This window comes from Microcebus murinus, chromosome 12 (genome assembly GCF_040939455.1).
Source record: "Microcebus murinus isolate Inina chromosome 12, M.murinus_Inina_mat1.0, whole genome shotgun sequence".
Classification (NCBI taxonomy): Eukaryota; Metazoa; Chordata; class Mammalia; order Primates; family Cheirogaleidae; genus Microcebus; species Microcebus murinus.
Window position 1 is genome coordinate 40,959,335 of NC_134115.1, and position 27,538 is coordinate 40,986,872.

The window sequence follows — 27,538 nt, forward strand, 5'->3', positions numbered from 1 at the left end:
CTACTTCAGATTTACATTAAAGTATTTGCAGATCACAGAAAGATTTATGTTAAAATGTTATATCAGTATGTGTCTGCCTAATTTAACTCTCTATCATATCAGACTTTTCTTTCTCAAATTAAAGTTGGTAGAATGAGTTGGGTGGAGAAATAGAAAGCATTAATAAAACTAAGTGATTATGGCATCTCTGTTATTGTACCTTCTTTTCTGCACTGGTTCTGCTTAGCACAGACCCAGAGAATTTGTTCCAAATGGGATTTAATTAAGTGATTCATTAGGGCATCTGAAAACAGACAGCCTTTGCACTGTTCCTGTTGCATACAGAGACAGAAAATCCAGTATTAGAGAGAGCATGTTGTTTAGGGATATACTAAAAATGTGGAAGTTCTTGTGTTTAAGTTAAATGTAGATGACACCTTTGCCAGTGTCAGTGGAAGAAATAATTTTGAACTTCTACTTACCCCATTTCTTGGCCTTAGGTATTTTATTTTTTAGGTAGTTGAGGGTTTTTTTTTTCTTTCTTTTATACAATGTGCTTTGTCACATGAAAGGAAAGGAAGCAGATGTAAAACATTTAATTTTCCTAAAGTTGAGAAGCTATGTCTTAAGGGTAATGAAGTTATGATTTTATGACTTTTTCAATATGGATTATCAAACTCGATAGCTTTAGAACCTTTAGTAGATCCTTTGAAAGCCACAGCTAACATTTCACTGTTTTCCCATATGGAGGCCCACCTATTTTAAAAGAGAAAAATATTCTGCTTTTCTACTTCAATTGTTGAATAGCCTCTTCATATGTTTTATCTGTAAAACAAAACATACACATTGTAAAAAGGACAAAAACTGCAAAGTGTGAAAAGAAACCATCTAACTTACATAGGCACATATTTTTACATATTTGTTTCTAAATGTACAAACAGGATCTGCTCTACAAAATGCTCCAGGATAGTATTTGTTTCAAATTTATGTAACCAGCCATGCTGCAAGATGGTATTCAAAGAAAAGCTTGAAGATGTGTTATCCTTGTTTCATAGCTAGCATCTTCTCTGTCTCCCTGTAGGCCAATAAATAACAGAGATGAAAAAATACTTAACATCAAGCACTATAAAAATATGAAGATGTCTTTATGCTTAAAATGTATAATAATAACTAAAATATAAGCTCCAGCCAGGAGAGAAACTTTTGTGTGATGGGAGAGCTCAGTTAAAGATCAGGAGTTTCTGGCTATTTTGTAGATGTTAAAATTAACAAGCATATTTCCAGATGTTGTTATACTATGGAACTATAACTCCAGTTCAGTCCATTAAAATTTAGTTGTTGATTGGGACCCTCTATAGAATCCCCAAATTATCTCTCTCTCTCATATTCATTTTAATGATTCTTTGGCAGGCTGGGTCTTGCACTTGTAGTTTTAATGACAGACATCACCCTTCAACACATGATTATCTGAGTCCTGAACAAGCACATGCAAAACAGGACATGTGCACTTTGAGAAAACCAGGCCTCACCAACAGAGTGCCTGGCATAGCCTCAAAATCACAATCAAACCCAAGGATCTTTTAATTATGAAATAGATCTGAAAAGAGAGAGAGAGAGAGAGAGAGAGAGAGAGAGAAAATAAACATTTAAAAATATCCTGGAAAACTAGATCATTACTGGACACTGATTCTATTGGTTTATTGCAAAGTTTTTCAGCAATGCTTACTCTAAACATAAATGTGTCTCTTAAACATGATTTAGAGTTTTCCAAAGATAGAGATTATTCCAAAATAATAAAACTCCATGGCCTGCCTGAGGAAGACTGAATCATCTTTTATTAGGAAACTTTATTTTTTCCTGAGTTACTAAAGTTGTTACATAAGGTCACAATTAGCACATTTGCTGGCCCTAATCTCAGAAAGATAAGATCAAACATAGAGCAAGATAGATGGTATGTCCTGATAGAGCAAATTATCCCTCAGAGAATTTATAGCTAGGATGGGAATGCACAGCCTTGCTACCTGTGCTGACCAATCTTTTTGGCAGACATAACTATAGTTTTAATAAAATTTTTGCTCAAGTTTTGGAAAAACCTTCTTGCCAGTATGACTACTAGAAGAAATTGCAAAGATTTATTCAAATCAAAGAAAGGCAATGTGACAGATCCTTCAAAGAGACCAGTTTGTAAAATAAAATAAGAAGGGAGGGACTAGTTATCAAGATAAACATATTAATATTAATCATCCAAATTCCTTTTCAATTTTAATATTTATGTGCATTTGGGTCTATTCTTGTGTGCTTCTAACTACATCCTATTTCCCAAATTTTACTAGTGAATAGTATAATTTTTCATACTTTAGGGACTTTTTTCCATGCTGGTTTACTTTATATAATTTTCTATGAATTATCTTTGTGAAGCACAAATGCAAATATTATTTGTGCTTCATAAACTTGTATTTGGGAAGAGAATAAAGCAAGTTTTAATTGAATTAGAAAAAGAGAGACAGAGCATATAATAATCATTCTGCATGAAAATAGGTAAATAAGTAGCACTCTAAACTAGGGGTTGGCAAATTATGGGCATAGCCTATTGCATTCAGCCCTCGAGTTGACAGTAGTATTTATATTTTAAGTGGTTGTGGGATGGAGGGGGGAGAGAGAGAGAGACAGAGAGAAAAAGAGGGAGAGAGAGACAATATGCAATAGATACTATATAACTTATAAAGCCTAAAATATTTGCCATTTGTCCCTTCATAGACAAAATTTGTCAATTTCTGTTATAAAACAAATGGCATCCTGCTCTATATTTTTAATTCTTACCTATATTTTATTATTGCAAATAATCACTAAATGAAAATCAAGAAAAATTCAATAACTTTTCAAAAGTTAACAGTAGTATGTTACTTAGTATACATATTATATGATTCTATCTGTGTGAAGTGCAAAATAGGTAAATACCAACATATGGTGATAGAAATCACATTAATGGTGACCTCTGGAGAGTACTGACAAGGAAGCTGCATGAATGATGGAAATGTTCTATATCTTTATTAGGATAGTGGTTACAAAAGGTTGTATGTAGACATAAGATCTCATTGAACTGTGCAGTTGAAATGTGCAATTTAATGACTATAAGTTATAACGTAATAAAAACATAAATGAATTGACAAAACTTACATATGTCCATACTACCTACATATCTGCACATTCTGTACTATAACATAAAATTTAAAAAGAGAGAGGAAGAAAAAGTTTAATATTATCCAGAAAAAGAAAAACAAAGACCTGGATTACCTACAAAGTAACAGCATTTAGATTTATCAAAAACAATAGAGGCCAGAATACAATGAAATATTATCTTTAAAGTGCTGACAGAAAATAAATAAATGCTGGCCTAAAATTCTATAACTGGCTACACCATCATTCAAAAGTAAAAGCAGAATAAAGTCATTTCTAGGAAACGGAATAAGAAAGCTTTGCACACATACACCCTCAATGAAAGAACTACTAAAGTGTGTGCTTCAGAAAGAAGACAATAGTATCTAAAAGGAAGAAATGGAATTAAAAATTAAATATAGAATAAGGAGATAGATAAATGTGGGGATAGATATAAATAAGCATTTATTATTTTTTAAAAAGTGAGCCCTAATAAAAATTATTAATTTAAGCATGCTTGGAAAACAAAATGGACCTGAAATATCAAAAAAAAAATTATACAAAAATTTATTGAGCCATGTACTTAATATTTATATATTTCCTTGTATGTATGTAAACTATATTCAATTTTTAAAATATTACTAGAATAACAACCCACCTATCCTATCATCATGAACCCAAAGATAAGAATCATCATTGTTTTAATTGCCTCTTAGTCACTTTATTAGTGATGGAGGAATTCCTGCCCTAGGGTCATGGCGATGGCTGAACCTATGATACTCGCCACTAGACAGATGAGATCAACAGGAGTTTATTAGTCACATACACTCACAGCCTGGGGGGAATATACAACATACACACAGGCCCACATAGAGGTTGCACTCTGGAATAGAATGAACAAGAAGGGCCTGTGCAAGGCAGGCTTTGTAGTATTAAGAGTATGAGGTACTCCTTGTCCCCACAGGAGGGTATGTTTGACTTTTGAATAATGCTATGGGTTGTTAGGGAACTAAAAGTCACTACCCAGGGCTAAGCAGGAGCTACACCTGGTCCTTTTGATAAACAGGGCTGTTTGACTAGGGGAGTTCAGCAATGGGAACAGAGTAGAGAATGGAACTTGCAGCTAGGCCATTTGAGTCCCTCCTACATTTTCGCAGATATTGAGGCAGCACATAATATTGAGTTTTAATTTGGGGCCTTACACCGTTATTGTTAACTTGCCTAAGAATGCAACTAAACCTTGAAAACGTTAATATCCAAGCTTAAGCACAGTTGGGGGTAGTCATGAGAGGAATATATCACTCAGTAATATTTCCAATTCTTATTTCTAGTAGTCTGAGAGAGCTGTGGGGACCAAGGCCCTTTGCCCCTGGAGGTTTGCTGGAAATCACTGACATGAGGCAAATTGATTAATTAATGGGAGAAAAGATATATGCATATATTTAGAGTGCATACAGGGGAGCCTTCGAATGAAGATCCAAAGATACAGGAGAAATTGTCCATTTTTATGCTTTGGTTAGAAAAAGTATAGACAGCCATGTAGAAATATGATTGGACAAAAGGACATGATCTAATGCTAACAGACTGAGTGGGGAAACCCACCCGACAAGGCCTATCGGTCTGGATTCTTCTTGGTCTCTCTGAGCATGCATTTCTTCCTTGGGATGTGGGACAGGGGCCTCTCTGGAATAGGGTCTTAAGACCTACAGTTAAACAAGGTAGGTCATATAATTTCTTTATGGCCAACTTTTACACAGACTAATTTTAGCCTTTATGGATGGCTTTTGGGCAAAGAGATTCTAGTTTCTATGATCCTCCTTTGGGAAGAGGGATTCTAGTTTCTAAGGCTAACCTTGGGGGAGAATGGGACTGAAAGAGAGGAGGACAGGGCAAAGTCAGAGAAAAGCTTTTGCTTCTGAAGCCTTCATCTTAGGGCACTGTTTTCTGAGATCAGAGTACAATTTGAATCAAAAAAAAAAGGTAGAAATGAAAAGGCATTATACTTACTGGCAGGGGAGATACCACGATCACGAAGGTGGTTTTCCCAGGGTGAGGCTTATCCATTGCACTCCGGATGTGCTGACTCCTGCGATTTCCCCAAAGAAAAAAAGAAAGAAAGAAAAGGCATTGTAATACACACTGGTAATTACATTGTTGATCACAGGGCAGTTAGAAAAAGACAGTACAGTTGCTAAAAATTGTTCAAGGAGCATGTGTGCATATGTGTCTGAGAAAAATGGTCCATACTCAGTAGCCTTTTATTTACTTCCAACCATCGGGAAGGCCTCAAGAGAAATTGCACTGGGTGTATCCAAGTGGCAAATGGACCCTCCTGCTGTAAGACCTGAAACCTTGTTATCGACAGCTCAGACTTGGAGAAGTGTATTGATGAAGGGGCAGGAGTAAATCCTGAAGAAACTCAATTCTACAGGTAGAGATTTCCAAAAAGGTAAGTAGAGAATCCCATGGCAGTGGTCTAAAGAAGGTGCTCAACGAGGGAAAGAAGTGGATGTGAGGATGAACAGAAAGTTTAGGAACGATGTTATAGATTCATGCTTCCAATAAAAGGAACAGAACCCTCTTTATTAATATTTCCCTCCTGTCTTTCTGTTATCTCCCACATATACTTGTGTCTTAGAAGTTGTTCAGTATGAAGATAAGAATATCTTTTAAACCTTAGAAAATGATATCAGAAGTAGAACTTGGGGCTGGGTACGGTGGCTCACACCTGTAATCCTACCACTCTGGGAGGCCAAGGTGAGAGGATCACTTGAGCCCAGGAGTTTGAGGTTGCTGTGAGCTAGGTTGATGCCATGACACTCTACTCAGGGTAACAGAGTGAGACTCTTGTCTCAAAAAAGAAAAATGTAGAACTTTGATTTATGATGCTATCAACAGCCCCTTTTGAAGAATACTAGCATTTCTGGTAGATTTTGATGAATTTAGGGTTAGTTGAAAGTTAGATTTTACTCACCCAGCTAACCACAAGTTCTTCATGAACCAAATGACTTTTAACTAGACATTTCTTTTCTGCTCCAAGCTAACAATATTTTGTGTTCACCTTTAGTTTCCTATAATTCCACCCAAAAAGAAGTCTAGGCCTTCACTAGGGCAGGCAAGTTTGAAATAAAAGTTTGACATGTGCTCACCATCAATTCATCTGAGAAGCTGCTTTGAAAACAGACAAGTATCTATTTTTCATTATAAAGAAAACATATGGTAGAATTTATTTCATGACTGTAACAACTTTGCCATAGTCAGATAGAACTCTCTAATTAGAAAGTGTAGCAGAGAGCACTGGAGGAGTAGGAGGCAAAAAACAGTGAAGCCCACAAATGCTGAAGCTAGATTTTCACTTGGGGATTATTTCTTGCAGATGCATACAATAACATTTAAATCTCAAACTGCCCATTTGTAGGCACATGCAGGGAAATTCTGCATCCAGTTTGGTGATTGAAAGCTTCATATGGTCTTTAGAAAATGAAGAAAACTGATAAGGAAGTTGAGACTCCATAGCCAGCTGAAACACTTTCTCTAGGTGTATCAAATGGAGTTTATCAGCTGCAGTGGTTTTCAACTAGAAGTAATTTTGCCTGCTGGAGACATGCGGCTGAGTCTAGAGACATATTTTTATTGTCAAGACTGGGGAAGGGGGGTTGCTACTGACATCTAGTTGCTGAGTCTAGCTAGCGATGCTGCTGAGTAACCTGCAGTGCACACACAGGGCAGCCCCTGCAACAAAGAATGATTCCGCCCCAAAGGCTGGCAACAGTGCCAAGGTTGAGAAACCCTGAGCCGAAACATTAACAGTCATACTTGACGATGACAGTGTCAGAGTAGCCTGGTTAAGTGTGAAGTGAGTGATAGTGGCTATGAGGAGTAATTGGCAAAAGAAAAACTAACTGGTATTTTTCCAAGATTTTACCAAGAAAAGCCTTATGGATATGATGTTACATAAACTCAGACTGAACTTTAAAAGAAATAATAATAGGTCAAATGGTAAAGAGTCTCTTATCTTAAGGGGTTAACAGGTTTCAAAGGGTTAATTTGAATAGAAACGGGAGTGAGTATAATTATGGTTGAAGGAGAGAAAGTGGGGAGGGGGAGGGGGAGGAGGTGCTAACAATTAATAATATCCAGCAGAGATCTTAGCTGGGTTAAGGTTCTGGCTGTGGCTGCCTGGGAAAAAGGCCTTTCTTTTAGGGAGGAAACCAGTGAACAAGTTCAGGATAGTGTCAAGTTAAGTTTGTATTCTAACAGAGAGGCTATGAGTGGGAGCCAAGGAATCAGATTATTGGGGAAGTTGGGGGCAAGGGGCGCCAAGATAACCAGCTGAGTGTAAAAAAAAATCTAGAAGTAAAGCCAGGATAAGCAGAAAGTCACATGGAGAGATAGGAACTGAGTGGTAAACTTGGCAGTGGGTTTGAGACTCCCAGGAGAAATGTTCTGCGGGTATGGGCACAGCCACATTGGGAAGTTTGTGCCCAGGGCCCTCAATCGCACTCTGGCTCATCATACCCAGTCTAATTTTATCCCAATGAAAACTAGAAGATCTCATTTGACATTTCCTTGGATGTCCTTGTGTAATGTGTAACGAACCCAGACAGGAATAAACTTTGTTAAGGCTCAATGCTCAGTGAAGGCAGCTACCTGCTCTATTCATTCTGGGCCCCAGAACCTTGATGTAAAAATTGGATGGGTCCATACAGTGCAGACACTTTTCTAAAATAGTATCTTGAGAGCTATTCTATTCAGGCAGTTATTTAAGCAACAAGAAGATTGATTGAAAATGACTGACCTGTAGGATTTTGTGTTTTAATAATTTTACTCCCAGAATCATCTAGTAATGCAGATGATAATGGTAATTGCAACAAAAAGGAAGACTCCAGGAAAGTTTAGTAAAATAACTTTGCCAATAGTATGTAAGAAAAATAAATAGGATTATGGAAATTATGGGCGTTGTGTCATGCACATTATAGACCTTTGTTATTTTACTCAATTTTCCCAACTTGTAAGGTCAGTGTTATTTTATTTTGTATACAACTAAACTTAGCTACAAATCATGTGAGTGGCAACTAGAGTAGTAAAATACCTGGGAGCAGTATTGTATGGACGGGGCTTTTGTTTGTTTCTGGTCAATAGAGGAACTATAGATAGATTTCAGATATTTTTAAAAGCATAAATATTTCATTATTATAGTGAGAGAGTTGGGTAGTGGCATTAAACGTCCATTTCAGTACAGAAAGACACACTGACTAAATACATGCTATCTTAATACAGGCAGTGGACAACACATTTCCTGGTCTCAAGAAGAAGAGAGCGATTCTATTCATGTACATGTGGAAAATGGACAGTGTCAGGGCAATCCATACTCACTGTCTAAGGGCAAAAACATACCTATATAAAATTTTATGCAGTTAAAGAATAAGAAAAAATAAATAAAAACAAAAACTACAGGATGTGGAAAATTTAAACCACACATGGAAAAGAGACCTCCCTGAAGACACAGAAGAGAATATTTCTGAGAATTGTTAAGTATAAAGAGTCAAGATATAGAAAAACATGATATAGCAGTCTACAAATCTGGATTATATGAGACAACAAACACTCCCCCAGGAAAGTGGTTTCTAACAAACAAGTGTAGTTTTTGCTTATACTCTGTCTATTGCAGGTAAGCTTGAAGGTTCTACTCATCTTTGTCTCTGAGGAACCCAGGCTGATGGAACTTTCTTTTCTCTTTCTGTTTCCATGACTGCCAAATCAAAAAAATAAAAATAAAAATAAAAAAGAGCATGAAAAACTAAACATTGACTCTTAGAGCATCTACTCAGAAGTAACTTGTGTCACTTTTACTTACATTGCATTTGGTAAAGCATCACAGAGCCAGGCCTGAGATCAGGGAGGTAGAGAAAAATCCCACTTTATGCTCAAAATAAAAGAACTAGTATTTGTAAAAATTTTTCCTAATAGCTATCATAATCAACCCTTCTGACTTTTCTTTCTGTCAGCAAATTATACTTATCCTTTCTAAGTTTTATCCAATCACTACACTGGGCTAAAACTTAATCCAGTGGCTCCTCTTGGTCTAGAAACCTATGAATCAAAATGACAAGTTATCTGTTGCCCATACTCCTGATATGAAACTGTGGAAAAGGATCAGATTATCCAAATTAACATTCAAATTTAGAGAGGAAAGGGAGAGATTCTGCAGTCACTGATTCAAAGTAATTCTGAAATCCCACAAGATAGTTATTATAAGGGTATTCTACCCTGGAGGTGGGAAATGTGCTTTCACCAGCACATGATTCACTTCCCTGGAATTGTCCTTCTGGGTCTACTTTCACGGATGTCCTTCCTTTTATATTATCCTTGGCCACAACTAGAGAGATTGTGGAAGCTGCTCTTTTTACACTTATACTTTTACATTATTATTTTTGGCCATATTTAAACACATTTTCGAAGCTCCTCCTTCAAGTCTTATCAGCTTTCTTAGTTTGCTTCCTGCATATAGACTTGTGCCTAAAGGATCTTATTTATAATAACCACAAATAATATAATAAAAACAGGAATGACTGAACAAGAATTGTGTAGAAACTATCATCTATCTAGAGCTATCTATCTAGATCATCAAAAAGTTATGATCCATATGAAAGAAAATACTATATTAACTAATTTAAAAAAGTAAAAATAAAAAAATTTTGAGAAATTAAATGGGAAAAGGGATAATATCAAGGTCATATAATATTTCCCACAAGTCCATAAAAAGAGAAAATAACAATGCAATGCAATGGAAAGTGGACAATAGATAAAATCAGAAAGTTGAGAACAAAGGAATATAAATGGCAAGTAAATATTTCAACTTTACTGGTAACCAGAAAAAGAAAAACAAAAGCCAATATTAATATCACTTTTGTGTTATATATTGGCAAAAGTAACAAAGGTTGAAAAATAATAGTAAAACTTAAAAACACAAGGAAGTAGATACTTTGATGTACTGTTTATTTGAGTGTAAATGTTCAAAATTTTTCAGAAGGCAATTTGGAAATATTAATAGAAGTTAACATGAATATATCCTTTGGTAGCAAACAAGAGAAATAACTATTCATGAATATTTTATCATTTTATACCATTATATTTATCTCTCTCTATATATATATGTGCATTATAGTTTTGTTATAATAGCAAAACATTGTACTTAACTGCCTTAACAGTAAGTGAAATAATAAAATATAGAAATTAAAGTATATCTATTTGGTAATTTGGGTGGACAATCTTTTAAAATAAGCAAGTATTTCATAGAAAGATTCCCAAGATATATTGTTTGGTGAAAATAAAAGGTTGCAATGATTTCACCTAGAAATTAAAATTTTAATATAAAAAATATCTATATAGGTATTAATATATAAGTACACATATAGAAAGAGAAATAGGACACTCTCATTTTCTAAGAGAGGATATAGTGGGAAGTGTATCTGAAATAAAAAGAGGGAAAATGATTAAAGATATTTTTCTAATTTTACTTTGTTTACTGTTTGAATGTTTTATAATTTTTAAAAAATGAATTGATAAAACTTTGACTTCTGTCCAAGATGGAATTTCAGCAAATGGATTTAAATTCTAATCTTAAACAAACAAAAAATGAACAAAATAGATGAAACAATGGTTTCAAGATACCGGACATGATACATGAATGATAGTGGACCATGGGAGACAGGGCATGAGAGGGAAGCACAATTGTCCCCAGTCACTGTCTTGGGGTGGAGCCTGGCAGAATCCCTGAGTTGAAAGAGAGGTGAGGTGAGACCATCCGGTGAGCATTTGTAGGATAGAACATTGTGTAACAGAGAGAAATACAAAGAGGGTCCCGCTTGAGTACTCAGCTATTCCTGGTAAGTGCGAACCTTGAGAAAGTGATCATAGTCATTTTCTTCAGGTTCTTTAGGGAAAGAAGCACCCTAAAGATTAACAGGAATAGTACCCAGTGCTCACATAGGACTGAAATACTGCATGTTCTCACCAACCAGAGTGGAAAATCTCAAGATTCATGGGGCCCTGGGTAGACGATACATAACGGTTTTGCCTTAGTCAATGGAAATAATTGTCTCTAGACTGAACACTACTCTGGCTCCTCCTAACAATATTGAAAAAAAAAACCAAAAAAACCAAAGGGATAAAACTGTTTCCAAATAACTTAACTGTACCCCAGAACAAAACTCTAGAATATTTATGAGAATACAAAAATATCCCACATCCCAAAAGGTAAAATTTAGAAGATCTCAGATTTAGTCAAAATCAAACATTACCACACATGCAAAGAAGCAGAAAAATAAAACCCACAACTAGGAAAAATACAAATTAATCAAATTGAACACAAATGGACACAGATGTTAAAACTAACAAAGACATTAATACAGTAATTATAACTGTATTCTATATGTTCAAAATCTTAAGCAGAAACATGAAAATATAACAAAAGACCCAAACTACCAAAAAGGATCTTAGAGAAAAAGAAAATTGAAAACCAAATGAATACAACATCAGGGAGCTTTGGGAAGACTTAATAAGTATTCTATTATATGTAGAATTGACATTCTTAAAAGGTAGAGGGTTAGTGAATATAATTTTTTTTAATGGGCAGAAAGTGAGGAAAAAAGGAAACAGAAAAGATAGGAAAAACAGAAAACAAATAACAATGGCATATAGCCAACTCTAAATACATCAATAGTCACATTAAAATAAATGGTCTAAATACCCCAATTAATAGATGGAAGTTGTCTGGTTGGACAAGAAAAGGCAACATCCAATTATATCCTGCCTATAATAAGTGCACTTTAAAATATAGATAAAAGTTGTTAAAAGTAAAAGGATGGAAAAAGATATACCATGCTAACTAAAAGTATTACTATGCTAATACTATGCCAATGCTAATTAAAACAAAGTTGGAGTAGCTATATTAATATCAGACAAAGCAGATTTCAGAACAAAGACTATTTCTAGGGATACAGAAGGAAATTTCATAATAGTAAAGGGCACGATTCATCAAGAGGATGTAGTAATCCTAAAAGTTTATCCACTTAATAATAGAGCTTCAAAATACACGAAGCAAAGAATGGTAGGACTAAGAAATAGGCAAATCCACAATCATAGTCAAAGATTTCAATTGCCTTCAATGATTGAGAGAAAAAATACATAGAAAACTTCAGTAAAGAGAATGAAGTTCTAGGCAATTATCAACCAACTTGACTGTTGACAATTATGAAACATTCCACCCAAAAATTGCAGAACATGCATTCTTTTAATGTGCACACAAACTATTTACCAAAGTAAATCACATTTTGTGCTATGAAACAAGTGTCGGCAAATTTAAAATGTTTCAAGTTATACAAAATAGTTCACTAAGCACAGTGGAATTAAATTAGAAATCAAAACAAATAATTGGATAAAAAATTAATTGAAACACTACATATATAATTTAAAAATCATTGAAAATATTAAAAAGAAATAAAAATACCAGAGAATTACTTAACATTTCTCAAACATAGGAGTAGAGAATAGAATGAACGTCACAGAAAATCAAATGATAAAGAGAAAAAAGTCTAATTTTCAAAGAATGCAGATAAAAAGGAAAATGAGCAGTAATAATGATAGATAAGGTAATGTAGCATGTGAATGAGAACTAAGTTCCAACTTAACAACAGTAAGTATTTCAGGAGAAATTTAAAAAATGGTATAAATCTAACAATATGTTTTAATATTAAAAGAAAACAATATCTTAAATAGAAAAACATATCAGGAGAGGCAAAGTTAGAGAAAATCTTCGTCCAAAAATTTGCCTACTAATGTTGCCATCAAAAATCATGGTATCTATTAAAATCATCTCAAGTGAAGTAACAGAGGTTTTTAGTGAAGGCGCCATGGCAAATTACTCTGGTGGTAGAAGATAGCATATACAGGTCCAGATCACTCCCTTATGTATAGTAGAAATGTGGTTATTGGGAAACTTGTGTTTACTGCCTCTCAAACAAAGAGCATGTCCAGATGGAAAATAATTCATCTCCTAAGCTGTGAGTTAAAAACCTGTGTAGTAAAATCTAGATGTTAAAATGACGCTCTTGAAGTATCTCAAAATTGGCCTCACTTTTATATTAAAAGAATTAAATGTTAGTTGAACCTAGAGAAGATAGTCAACTCTGAGATTTTGGAAGTTGCACAATGGAACTGGCAGGGTAATGGGTAGAGTGCAAGGTGCTAGATCAGTGGTTTTTAATCAGGAGCAATTTTGTCTCCTAGGGGACATTTGGCAATTTCTGGAGACATTTTTAGTTGTCACAATTGAGGGGCAGGAGTACTATTGACATCCAGCAGGTAAAAGCCAAGGACGCCGCAAAACATTCTACAACATGAAGCACTACCCCTCACAACAAAGTATTATACAGCATCAAATGTCAATATTATTACTGTTGAGAAACCCTGTGCTAGGTATTTCACTTGAAATACAGTCCAGTCAAAATATAATTCCATTTGGAAGTTGATAAAAATAGTTTTTATCAATTATATTTATAGCTTCAACTAATAATCTAACTTACCTATTTATATTATATACCAGAGAGCTAAGAACAGTGAATAAAAATAAACAGAAAAAATTAAAAAATTAAAAAAGGAAAGTAAAAAAAAATAAAAGGTAAGAACAAACACATTAGTTAGGAAAAAAATATATAATCATAAAATAGGTAAATTTGCTAAATGACAAGAAGCTAGCTTTTGAGAAGAACTGCAAAATATATAAAATACCAGCAGGCTCATAATAGTTTTAAAAAGAAAATAAGAAAATGGAGAGAAAACGCAAACAACATTAAGAATAAAAAAGGAATGTATATCCATAGATATGGAAGAAATGTTCAGTGAATGTTATATAAAACCTATAACAATGATATGAATAAGATAAAAATTTTACAGCACACAATATTTTTTGGATGCACGTATATGCAGTCAAATATAAAACAATGTTGCATATAACTTCAGAATAGTGGTTACTTCCAGGGATAAAGAAAGGGGAAAAGATGAAGTTGGGGCTTTCACTCCGTGTGCAATATTTTATCTTTATTTTTAAAAATTGGCTCTGAATCAAATGCAATAAAATGTTAACATCTGTTAAATCTGGGTGGTCAGTATTTGGGTGTCTGTTATCTCATGATCTGACCTTTTCAGAACATGGGAAATGTTTCATAATTCAAAAAAGAGTGAAAAATTTAAAATAGCTCTTGTCATAGAATTTTGGCAAAGATCTTTTAAACAGCTAAATAAATTAAATTTTCTGATTTTTCTCAAGCTTATTTTCCCAAATAATTCAAATGGATTAATCAGCAATGATTTCTATTTTTAAAAATATATTTCCCCCTGATTTCACTTTGATAAGTAGTAGGAATAGGTTAAGCATTTTCTGGGAACACACATATACAATAAATGTCACTTATCTAAATTCTGAATTCCACTCAAGATAGTTGAGGCATTCAATCTTGATCATATTAGACAACTAAAACCAAAGGCATGAATCAAGCTCTCAGTCCATGGCAGTTACCATTGGTACTGTGCCTCCTTTGATTAGCTGAAGTTTTGCAAGTCTGCCCAGCAATCACTCAGGCATGATGCGATATGTAGAATCAGAGTTTTCTGACTCCCGTTCTCCAACCCCAGGTCTAATCACTGAAAGGTTCACTACTGTTCTCAACACATTATGGTTCAACCTGCATCTGCATGCTGCAGCCGTTTTCCTCTCCTTTTTCCATTCAAAATCCTGTCTGCCATTTGTGGAAACCACCCTAACTCTCTTTCTCCTCTTATTCTTGGGGAATTTTTGCCGACCTCAGATAGACCACATTATTATTTTTTTTCTCTTCTAACTTCAGCTTTCATATCCTGTATCTTAGAAATTGCTCACTTTAACCCACATGAACTGAGTCTAGACTCTTCCCAAACGTAAGTTTGGGTCAGCGTCATGGTTTGACTTCAACTTTCATTTTTATTTCTGGCTTGCAAAAGCTGTTAATAACTCCTTGGAGCAAAAAGCTCAGAACTCAGAACACAAAACTTGGCTCCCTTCTTATTAAATCAAGGAGAAAGAAACAGCCCTCCTTAACACCAGCCTTCTAGAGCCAAGATGGCACACATCTTCCTGGCCTTCTGTATGTACACACACACACACACACACACACACACACACACACACACACACAGATACATTTCTATAGGCATTCTGTAGGAATACACACACACACACACACACACACACACACACACACACACACACACATATATATGTACACACACATTCCTTTTATTTCTCCCCCCAAGCTAATGCTTACAGTTTTTTATTGTTCTATTTTCTAAAATTCCATAATCTAACAATGTTTTTTGTTTGTTTGTTTTTTGCTTTTCTTTCTTTCTGAAATGTTGAACTTAATTATTTTGTGATTATCATTAAAAACATACCTAATTTCCCTAGTGCTCATGGGAGTCTTAAAAAAAACAAACCAAAAAGCCCACACATAAATACTTCCTACACTAGTACCTATTCATTACTCAGAACCTAGTCTAGTTGATATACCAGTTCCTTATTGTTATGCTACAAGACAACCCCAAACACATTGGCTTCAAATAACAAGCATTTATTAGTGCTCATGAGTCTAAGGGTCAGCTGAGTGTCATTCCAGTTTTGGCTAGGTTTATCCACATCTCTGCAATCAGTTGGAGGTTAAGCAAGCAGCTGCATGCTGGGCTTTGTATATGTTTGAAGGTCACCTGGCTATCGGCTGGTCCAGCATAGTTTCAGCTGGGACAACTGTATTTTCCTTACATGGTCTCTTATCCCCCCTCAGACTAGTCCTAGCTTATTTAAATGGTGGTGATAGAGATCCCAGAGAGTATGGAAGCAGGATAGACTTCTTGAAATTTAGACTCAGAACTGAAACAACTTCACTTCAGCTACGTTCCATCAGTCAAAGCAAAACTCAAGGCCAGCCCAGATTCCATGGATAAAGAAATAGACTTCAATTCTTGAAAGAGGAGCTGCAAAATCATATTCTAAGGGGTATAGATACAGGTAAGGGACTAACTGGGGCCATTTTTACACTCAATCTATCTGCCACAGTTGAGTTTCATTAACATTTTATTCAAAAAATCAAAGTAAACCAAAAACATACTAACTGGGCACCTACTATGAGCAAAACACCTCATTAGTCACTGATAGGATCCTATTCTCAAGAAATTTAAAAATCTTAAAACATACAAAGGTAAAATTTAGGCACTGTGAGCAATCATGATTTATGAGTAGGCTATGATTCCAAATTTCTTTTTCTGAGTTGATTATTTAAAAGCTGGAATGTATATTCTATACAAATATAATTAGCAATTTGGGATACAGACAAGGCCATTTTTAAGTCATAATTTGTGGTATACAATATATTACTAAATCATACCATAAATATTATAGGAAATAATTACCTTTGTGAAAAGTTTATATTTAAATGTTTGTTACTTAATTAGTGCTGAGGAAACCACAGTAAATCAGTCATCAGCATCCTTCCCACTCCCTAATTTGGGGATGAAGTCAGAAAATGACTAACTCTGAAGGAAGAAAAACTACATTGCACACCTTTATATACTAAAGTGCTATTAGATGTATTAGCTACTTAATTTTTACAATAGCCCACAGAAGACAGCATTAATATACTCCTTTTTTATAGCTGAGAAAATTAAGAACCAATGATAATATATAATTTGCCCAAGTTTATAATCAAGGAATGACTACCATGAGTGGGTGTCTAAGTACAAAGGTCTTGCTTTTTCCACTATTCTACTGTACCTTGCTAAAACAAGTATTTTGAACAAAGTAATGTCACACACAATATATCCTGAAATGAAGCCCATGGGCTAAGACTAATTTGCCATATGCAAATGTTGCAGTTTCAGAGATGGCTTGCAAACATGCCACTAATAGGGCCATTTTGCCTCCTAAGTGTCTATAAAAGAGGGCATGCTCTCCCAAATGGAATTAAGGAACCAAAGTTATCTTTCAATGTAATCAACATGAAGAGTGTATAATTTCATCTATTGTATATCAGTCAGACTATCAGAGGAATTCATGTAACCTTAGAAGCAATGCTGTTGATATGGGGACTTACTAACACCAAAAAAAAAAAAAAAAAAAATTGAAGAATAAGAATCTGCCAAGGGATGATCAGTTGGAAAACCACTAAGCCTAATGAATGTCACTGTTCTGGTCACTATGTGGCACATAGTGCAGAATGAGGATGATTGATCAAAATTTTATATTGAAAAATGAACATTTTTAAAATTCATAAATTCCATTTAAAACCCAATGTTTTTTCTTAGAATACAGTCATTCAACAAAGGACTAAAATCCAGAATCTACAAAGAACTCATGCAAGTCAGCAAGAAAAAAACAAATAACCCATCAAAAAGTGGGCAAAAGACATGAACAGATTTTTTTTCGAAAAAAGACAAACCAATGACCAAAAAACATGAAAAAATGCTAAATATCACTAATTATCACAGAAATACATAAATTAAAACCACAATTAGATACTACCTACCCTTATCAGAATGATCATTAATAAACAGTCAAAACACAATAGATATTGGCTTTCATGTGGTCAAAAGGGAACACTTATACCCTGTTGATGGGAATGCAAACTAGTATAACCTTTATGGAAAACAGTGTGGAGATTCATCAAAGAATTAAAAGTAGACCTACCATGTGATCCAGCAATCCCAGCACTATAAAGAAAACACCTGTATCTGAATGTTTATTGCAGCACAATTCACAATTGCAAAGACATGGAATCAACCTAAGTCTCCATCAACTGATGAATGGATAAAGAAAATGTGGCATGTGATAGAGTACTATTCAGCCATAAAAAGGAATGAAATAATGTCTTTTGCAGCAACTTGGATGGAACTAGTGACCATTATCCTAAGTGAAATATCTCAGGAATGAAAAAACAAATACCACATACTGTCACTTACAAGTGGGAGCTAAATGAGGGGTATCTGTGGTCATGAAGTGATATAATAGTCATTGGAAAATAAGAAGGGGGTAAGTTGCAATGTACATTATTCTGGTGGCAGGTACACTAAAAGCCCTGACTTCAGTATTACACAATTCATCCACATAACAAAAAACACTCGTATCCCTTAAATCTACTGAAATAAAAAATATAAAATGACAATGTGGAGTAAGAAAAAAAAGGAAAAAGTAATGTGAAAATGTCTGAACTAACAAAAGTGATCTACAGATTCAATGCAGTCCCTACCAAATTCCAAAGTATTTTTCCACAGAATTTAAAAAAATCCTGAAATTTCCATAGAACCACAAAAGAGCTTGAAAAGCCAAAACAATCTTGAGCAAAAGTACCAAACTGGCAGTATCACACTTTCTAATATAAAAATATATGATAAAGCAATTGTAATCAAAGCAAACTTGTACTGGCATAAAAACAGACACATCAAACAATGGAAAAGGATAGCAGAGTGACTATACACCATGATAACATATCATATATTTCAAAATAACTAAAAGACTAAATTTCAAATGTCTCACCATAAAAAATGACAGATAAATGAGGAATTGAATATGTTAATTAACATGATTTAATCAATCCACATTTTATACATTTATTAAAATTTCACATTGTACTCCATAAATGTATACACATTATTGATTAAAGATAATATTTATTTATTTAATTGATGAATAATATTTGTGAATATTTTGGGTATACATGTGATGTGCTTTATCTATTTATACATTATGGAAATATTCAATCAATCTAATTAACATATTCATCACCTCAGCAACATCATTTTTTTATGGTGAAAACATTAAAATCTATTCTTTTAGCAATTTTGAAACATATAATACATCATTATTAACTGTGGTCACCATGTACTGCAATATATCATTAAAACATATTTCTCTACAAAGTTTCCTTAACTAAAACTTTGTATACTTTGATAAACATCTCTTCTTACCCCATTTCTCCCCACCCCTACCAGCCTCTAATAACCACTTTTCTATGCTGTCTTTCTATGAGATTGACTTTTTAGACTCCTCATATTAAGTGAAATCATACAATAGTTGTCTTTATGTGCCTGTAAATATCACTTAGCATAATGTTCTCTAGCTCTACATATGTTGTCTTGAATTATAGGATTTCTTTCTTTTTTAAGACTGAAGAGTATTCCGTTGGGTATATATACCATATTCTTTTTATCTGTGTATTTGTTGATGGACATTTAGGTTGATTTCTTATCTTGGTTATTATTAATAATGCTAAAATGAATATGGAAATAAAGATATCTCTTCTATACACTGATTTCAATTTTATTTAGATTTATACCCTGAAATGGGAATGCTGGATCATATGGCAATTCTATTTTTAGATGTTTGAGAATCTTTCATACTATTTTCCAAATGGCCATACTAATTTACATTTCTGTCAACAGTAAATAAAGGTTCCCTTTTCTGCACATCCTTGACAACACTTGCTATCATTATTAGTCTTTTTGTTAATAGGCATTCTAACAGATGTAAAATGATATCTCATTTTGATTATAATTTACATTTCTCTGATGTTTAAAGATATTGAGCATTTTTCATGTACCTGTTGGCCATTCATATATGTCTGTTTTGGAGAAATGTCTGTCCAGATCCTTTGACCATTTTATAACTGAAGTATTTGGGGTCTTTTTATTCAATTGTTTGAGTTCCTTAAATATTTTGAGTACTAACACATTAGATGTGTGGTTTTCAAATAATTTTTCCCAATCCATGGACTATCTGTGTACTCTATTAGTTGTTTCCTTTGCTATGTGAAGCTTTTTAGTTTGAAGCAATCCCATTTGTCTATTTTTTCTTTTGTTGTCTGTGCTTTTGGAGTCCTAACCAAGAAATCATTGCTCAGATGAATGTCATAAATATTTTCCCATATGTTTTCTTCTAATTGCTTTATAGTTTCTGTTCTTACATTTATGTGTTTTATTACTTTTGATTTTATTTTTGTCTATGGTGTGAGATTAGGACCCAGTTTTATTTACCTGCATGTGGATTTCCAGTTTTTCCAAAACTATTTATTAAAGAGACAGCCCTTTTCATGAAAGCATTCTGGAAATCAGAAATAAAACAACCACAACATAATTTAAGGCCATATATGGAAAGCCCACAGCTAACATCACAAACATTGGTGAAAAACTGAAAATTTTTCCTTTAAGGTTAGGAACAAGGCAAGATAGACCACTCATAACAATTCTATTCAACATAGAACTAGAAGTCCTAGCCAGATCAAGTAGGTGAGAAAAAGAAACAAAATGCATCCAAATTGGAATGACAGAAGTAAAATTATGTTTGTAGAATATATTATCTTATATGTAGAAAACCCTAAGGATTCCACAAAAACCATGTTAGAACTAATAAACAAATTCAGTAAACTTGCAGGATACAAAATCAACAAACAAAAATCAGTTGCATTTCCATACACTAACAACAAATAATTTGAAAAAGAAATTAAGAAAATAGTTCCCTTTATAATAGCATCAAAAAGTATAAAATATTTAAGAATAAACCTCACCAAGGAGGCAGAAACTTGTACACTGAAAATCATGAAATATTGCTGAAAGAAATTAAATAAGACACAAATAAAAGAAATCCTGTCCTTGTGAATTGGAAGACAATATTAAAATATTAAAATGTCCAAATTCCCCAAAGCAACCTGTAGATTTTATACAATCCCAATCAAAAATCACAATGGCATTTTTTACAGAAAGAGGAAAAAAATCTTAAAGTTCATATGGAATCACAAAAAACCTGAATAGCCAAAGCAATCTTAAGGAAAAAGAACAAAGCTAGTGGTCTCATACTTCCTAATTTCAAAACATATTACAAACCACTATGATGCTAGCATAAAGTCAGACGTACAGCCCAACAAAACAGAATACAGAGCCCATAAATAAAACCATGCATGTATGGTCAACTGATTTTGATCAAGGTATTAAGTATACACAATGGGTAAAGAATAGTCTCTTCTACCAATGTTGTTGAGGAAACTGGATATCCACATTCAAAAGAATGAAATTGGACACTAATCTTACACCATACACAAAAAACAACTCAAAATGGATTCCAGACTTAAACATATAGTGTAAGACTATAAAACTCCTAGAAGAAAACATATGGGAAAATCTTTATGACATTGGTTTTGGCAATGATTTCTTGGATATGACACTAAAAGCACAGATAATAAAAGTAAAAATAGACAAGTGAGCAAACATCAAACTAAAAAGCTTCTGCCCAAACAAAGGACACAATCAACTGAGTGGTAAAACAACCTACAGCATAAAAGAAAAATATTTACGGACCTAAATATCTATAGAAGAATGAATGGATAAAGAAAATGTGTTATGTACATACAATAGAGTATTATTCAGCCTCAAAAAAGATGGAAATCTACAACCCTCAACAACGTGAGGGTATTGAGTGCATTATGCCAAGTGAAATAAGCTAGTCACAGAAGGACACATAGTACATGATTCCACTTAAATGTGATATCTAATGTCATCAAACTCATGGAGGCTGAAGGGAGCTGGGGGAGGGAGAAATGATAAGTTGCTATTCAATAGGTATAAAGTTCCCATTATGCAAGATGAAAAAGTTCTAAAAATCTGCTGTACCTATAGTTAAGAATATTGTGCCTATAGTTAAGAATATTGCATTGTGCACTTAAAAATTTGTTAGGAGGATAGATCTCATGCTATGTGATTTTTACCACAATAAATGAATTTAGTAAAAAGAATGTATAAGAAAGTTGATGCCAATGATAGCACCCATGTTACCAAGAAAAGAACTGTGCAGAGAAAAACTTACTATAATACAGTAGCAAAGATTTTTTTTCTCAATAATCTTAGGGTACATACATGTTCACATAGAACTCCAAAATAATTTTATTGTTAAAATTTCTATAGGAAAATATTATTATTATTAATATGAGTGTGACATTACTGACTTTCAGATTTTCCTTTTCCCATGGAAATACTTACTTTTAAAATACAGTATTTGAATCCCCAAATGTCTCTGGGACTTAAGAGTCTTTTGCTCCATCATCTTCAAATTGTATATCCCAGGGGAAGTTTGTTAGTATGCCTCAGTTCCTAATATGTACAATAGAGTTAATGGTACATATTGTATGGGAGATTTTAGGCAAATTTAATGGGATTAGTCTACATAAATATATTAGAGAAGTGTATGGACCACAAGAAGCACTCAATAAATAATGGTTATATTTATACTTCCCAAAAGATGTGGTGTGATTAAATCAGCTTATTTTGACCTCGTATGGGAGATTGCTAGAGGGCAAGTGCATGCCCACCAGTTTGTAGCATGAGTTTTCTCTCACGCTCTTCCCATAGATAATTTGACTTTGGCTCATGCTCTAATCAATACATGGCCTAATCTATTATGACTCATTAGCAAAGTTGACATAGCGCTTAGGAGGTTTTCCTTTGCAAAAATTGTCTTTAAAAAATCAAGAAATGTATTGTGTCACATAAATAAAACTGAGAAGTAGAGCAGTTTCTCAGGTTAATTTAGCAATTCAGTGGACTCCTCAAGGATACATGTCTTTCTATCTTTGTGTTTGGCTACATTTTGTCCATCACCCTTTTATCTCTGTCTTCATATCTTCTGTTAAGGATGGCTGCAAGAGATAAGTGGGCAAATACACTTGGTAGATTTGTGATCTGTAGAAGCACAAGATAGAGCAAGAGAAAGAGTAAGAGAGAGCGAAAAAGAGGAAAGAAGTCTGGAGGTTAGACGTCCAAAAGCTGTCTCCCAGCATATAAATGTGTCTTTCCCTTCAGCCTGATTGAGGCCATTTTAAATAATGACTCTACACTTGGATGACTGGGAAACACAAATTGATTAAATTATTACAATCAGGATTTCTTCTGCAATTGGTAAAAGGATGAATATCTGAACAACATTGGGAGAGAGTTAGCAAGAGGAAGTGTAGGTAAATAAATAGCCTGCCAACCGTACTGACTAAACTCAATTTCTTTAAAAATATACAGCATATGCTAAAGCAGTCTGTGTGTGAAAAATCCATTTCAGGTTAAACTCTTAGAAGGGTCAGTTTATCAGGTAAAAGGTTTTTGAGGTTTCATTGCACTATAGTGCATAGATCTCAGAAGGATTTTAAAATGTTTTCTCCTCAAAATGATGTGCTAAGTTTTAGATATTAAAATATAACCATAAATGTGGGTCAAAATAATTCAATTTTATTTATTAAACTTATTCTTTTCTTGTTTTTTCTTTCCTTTTTCTTAGAGCTAACAGTATACCTACAATCTAGAATTTAGATACTAGCAGGAAATATCATAAATTGGGCTTCCTGATATTGTCTTTAAAAATTATTTATTAGTAGATTTGAAACTGCACTAATGATAATTTGAGTTTTAACAAATAATTTTCTGCATTTAACAAAATAGTTAAAGTATATTTAGAACTAGCTACACAGCCAGTTGGAAGAAAGTGTGAAGGAACAAGAGCGGAGGTGGCTAGCGAATGTCTTTTAGTACATGATTGGACTCTGAGTGTATTTTAATTTGCTGTGGGTGTACCAGTTAAAAGACTAATTGTTAACATGAGAGAAGAAATGGAGACAAGTTTAAAAACAAAATGATGGCAGTCATTGATTACTTCTCTTTTTTGTAGCAGAAAGTGTGACTTAGGTGTTTAAATCGTGAAGTCATTTGCAGAGAACACACTTATTAAAAGTTCTCAGTAGATAGGTATTCTTTTACCTATATTTAGTATAAAAGCAGTCACTATTCTTAGCATAATTATTCCATTATGCTCCATATAATTTCACTGCTCTTGGTCTGAACAGTGACAAACTAATTATTTCTGCCCAGATTTTCAAGGGTTATCAACTCGGTCGATGACATTTTCCCACATTTTCTCAGCAGCCATTGTTCAGAATATAGACTCTTGCAGGATTGAGGTACAAGCAAAGTTTAGATTAAAAGAATGTCCATAAATCTTACCAGCTGGTAGGTAAAAAAAAGAAAAAAAAAAAAAAGGAGTCAAATTAATCTGTAGACCTGTAGGCCTGAATATCACAGGCTCATTTACACCTACCTTTATAATCCCAGGACTTCAGCCACCCACCGAAATATGCTGTGTTAGTTTCCTAGGGCTGCTATAACAAAGCATCACAAACTGGATGGCTTAGAACAACAGACACTTATTGTACTACAGTTCTGGAGGCTAGAGTTCCAAAATCAAGGTATTGGCAGGGCCATGCTCCTTCAGAAGGCCCTAGAGAAAGACCTGTTCTGGGGCTCTATCCTAGTTTCTGGTGGCTCAGGCATTCATTGGCTTGTAGATAGCTGTCTTCCTCCCATCTCTTCATATAATCCTCCCTCCATGTCTATCTCTGTGTCCAGACTTCCACTTCTTATAAGAACACAGTCATATTGGATTCAATCCTATCCTATCACCTCATTTTAACTTGGTTACCTTTGTAGAAACCCTATTTCCAAATAAGATCGCATACTGGGGTTCTGGAGATTAGAATTTCAACATATCATTCTGGGGAGATTAATTCAGCCCATAACATGTGCCTCCTTACTTTAGCACCTGTGGGACTCGCTAGGTCATATCTGGCATGAGCTGTCTAGAGTCACTGTCCAGGCACAACTCCCCGCAGATTCTGGGCCATGAGCCCATGTGGTGGGTTCAACACACTGCTTTGGCTACAGCTCTAGTCAAACAATTACTGATTGAATGAATACTGCATGCCAGCCCTGGGAATACATTAGAAAACAAAAAAGAAATGGTTGTTGCAACAAATAATAGTATAATTAGAAAAGATGTTACATATTTTGAAAAATATAGGCAGGATGGAGGGGTCAAAAATAATAAGGGGGTACCCATCTACCTAAGGTAGTCATAGAAAGCTACTCTCTGAGTAGGTGGTATTTTCAACTGGGCCTGAAGGACAAGAAAAAGTCAGCCTAAGTTGAAAAACTGATAATTTCTTATTCTAGAAAATATTATGTGCAAAGGTCCTGAGACAGGAAAGAGCTATGCCCATTTTAAGACCCAAAAGGCAGATAAGATGTCTAGACTTCCTTTACCCATTTCATAGAGTGACAGAGTAATATTCCCCAATTTGTTCACATGACAAAGAAAGGCAGAATTGGGATTAGATCTATTTTTTCCTCACCAGTGTATCTTCTTCCCCTACACTGATTAATTACTAACCTTTGTTGGTTATATGTGCCTTCCTCTCTATTGGTACTCCTACTTATATTGTTCAGACTCTTGCCACCTTGCTGTGGGGTTCCTGTAGCAGTCTTCCCATCTCTAGTCCTATCCTCCTAACATTCATTGTTCACACACCCCAGGTATAAAGGACAGACAAGCAATTGAGCCTCTAGAGCTTGGCTTAATGTCCTCTGCTGAATCTACACCTTCTACAGCATGACTCTAGAAGGCTCTGTATTATGATCTCTGAGGATTTCCATGCTTGTGGTCTCTATTCCCAATTCAGGCCAATCGTCTTCTATCCCTGCCATCAACTGCGAACACCACTGACACTTTTTGTGGCCCTTTCCTTTATTAATGCTGTTTTGTACCCCTAGCCCATGCTCATGTTGTAGCCCTGGCTTGGTAATTTTGGGTGGCATCTAATAAATCCTTTAACATCTAGCTGATGGGCTTCCTCCTCTTCGATGCCTTACCAGAACTTCTTGACTAATCTACCAGGCACTCCTTGATGCTTCTGCGTGTAAATCCCCATCATTGCAATTAGCACATTGCTCTTTAATGGTCGTTTATGGTTTTTGTCACTGAGCAAAACTTCAGGCAGACACGGCACTTTCTTCTTTGTACCTGCCCAGGACAGTGTCTGGAACATAGTGGATATTCAACAGTTTTCTGCTGATGTGTGAGTGAATGATATAGTTAAGATAAGAAACTTCAAAGGTTTGAAGTTATCCCAGGTATTTTAGTAAATTCAGCAACCATTTTCTTCTAACTCATTCCTTCTTTGCTCAGAAACTTTCTTCTACACCAGTAATTTCTGGGACTCAGAGGCCTCACCACACTGATTCAACTGGCTGGAAACCAAAACTCTAGAAGTTTTGAATTGCAATACTCTAGTCATGAGATCTTGTTCCCATCACTTCAAACTCAACCTAAACCCAAGTACAACATTCCACAGGAAATCATAACCATTCTCTGCCTCTGTATGATAGTGGCCTACATAGTAGTACCTCTATATTTGCCTAAAATGTTCCTGAATTGCCACAATAATCTCCAGGTGTCTTCATTAGAATGTTCCAGAATTATGGTTCATAATTCCATCTCCAATATTTAAAACAGGTACCCTCTATACATCTATATGTTGCACATCTCTGTACCTTTCTTTTTAGTTCTGAGGAGACAGTGACATGGGGAATACATAAATAGACTCAGTCAAGCTTAAAGGCTCAAAGATCTATTAATGTTTATGAAGTGTGTTAGAGAATATTTCTCTTCAGCACAGCATACACACAGATTATGTGCTTGGAGAGGGGAAGCAGCTCCTTAAGCAAAAGTTTAAGGCCTTGCAGCTTCTTTTCTGAGATGGCACCCAGCAAGGTGTGCCATTGATGTGGTACATTCTGAGAATATTTTGGGGACAAGTGTCAGGACATGTTTCATGAACACAGGTGCATTCTATTTGTGTCAGAATCTGTACAGTAAAGGAGGATGTTAGAAAGAACAGACTCTTCTCCCAAATTCAGTGAGGCTGCTATTCAGAAAGATATTTCTTGGCATTTCCATGAACATAGCCCAGTAGAGCTCCTAAGTGGGATACACTGAGAATAAGTGATGCCAAATCTAGAACAATTCTATTCGATCCCCTGCTTAATTTAAAATGAGGTTGTGCATGAAGTTGGACTTACAGCTACTTTTTAAGTGCAGATGAAACTTTGCCTACCAAGGCCGCAGCTACTTGTGTTCAGGGGTGGAAGCTGGTCATGATAGCATTCAAAGGACGTGAGGAAAAACAACCATAGTACTGACAAGACTCCTTGGCTCTGAATTTTACCCCACGGAATCACAGAAATTGTTCCCTTTGCCAGGTGGAGCCTGGGGTAGTTTATGCCTTCTGGGCAGGGGACAGCTTTGTGGCTGCAGAGATTCTGCCCCTCTCCATTTCCTGCATTTCCTCTCTCTGCGTTGTTGCTGCAGTGATTGCATGGGCCAGCATTGCCTCTCTCACGGCTGCCAGTACTCACCCGAAGATGCATAGAGCTGCCCCCGCTGGTCTGGTGGCTTTAA

The 27,538-nt window shown here is 34.8% G+C and overlaps 1 pseudogene; it reads left to right on the forward strand.

The window, feature by feature from the left end:
- The first annotated feature begins 5,134 nt into the window (after nt 1-5,134).
- LOC142874601 (uncharacterized) lies at nt 5,135-5,285 on the forward strand (annotated as a pseudogene).
- Nucleotides 5,286-27,538: the final 22,253 nt, after the last annotated feature.